Source organism: Echinococcus granulosus, assembly GCF_000524195.1.
Source record: "Echinococcus granulosus chromosome Unknown EG_S00178, whole genome shotgun sequence".
NCBI lineage: Eukaryota > Metazoa > Platyhelminthes > Cestoda > Cyclophyllidea > Taeniidae > Echinococcus > Echinococcus granulosus.
Genome location: NW_020170558.1, coordinates 93,406 through 94,489, shown reverse-complemented (window position 1 = coordinate 94,489; position 1,084 = coordinate 93,406).

Here is a 1,084-nt window from a genome sequence, read left to right as displayed (position 1 = left end):
AGTCTTAATTCACGTCAAAGGAAAGCCTAAATAACAGTTGGCATTCTAGTTATTGCATCAGTTTCCTTCCCAGCGTTCCAAATTCACTGTAGCCTTCAAGATTACTGCATGTATGACAAGGCACTGGTTACTATGCCAATTCAGACTGTCCTGTCTTTTTATTGGTGTATTGAGTCGTGTGGCTCTCGCACACAACGTCAATGGCCAATCAGAAGTGGCTATTTTGCTCCATGTCATGCGTTAAATGATGCGATTGGCTAGGGGAGTGGTATCAACGCTAATCGCGTGATCCAGCGTTTAGTAGGAAATGCTTGTAGAACTGGAGAGATAAAAAAAGATAGAATATTCTCGCGCAACAAAGTTATCGTGGGAAGTCACAATTCATCGAAGGAATTAGCCTGCCACGCGTGATGCTGACGTTGAGCTAGTGTGTGCCATTTAACTCCGCTCTTCTAACATACTACTGAAAGATAATTAGCAGCCATAGTCAGTCAACTGTCAGTATAAAAGTATCGAGCTAAAAGGTGGAAGGTGCGTTAGATTTTCCACACAATTTACGAATTAAATTCGCAGCCTTAAACTGACAGTTAGAAAATCAGTGAATGCTAATCCGTAGCTTTTCCTTCAAATGCCCTTTTAACTAGAGAGATATTTGTCCATATTGCAACAAAAATAAACGGTCACCATGTCCATCTCCGAGGGTTAGGGACGAGGATTTCCTGATTAGTGATGCTACCTACCTCCCCATACCTTTTAGACATCTTTTATGCATTACCTGTGTCTTTTCATGTACAAGCGTCACCAGCTTGACGATGACCTGTGTGGAGAAGAAAGAGGGCTGAATTCAGAAAAGGCAATGTCATATTCCAGTTGAACAAACTCAGAAGCAATTTTGGCATTTTTAGCCTCCTAAGCTGTGGCTCTGCCCGCCTACATGGCCCGGGAGAGTTTAAATATACCAAATAGACTGGGTTCAAGTTGTTCTAGTTCGGCATTTTGTAATCACCTCTTGCAGATGTGAGCGCATTGCCAAACACCATTATCTCAAAAAAAAGGAAAAAACTTGTTTTTTTAAAGTGGGCCC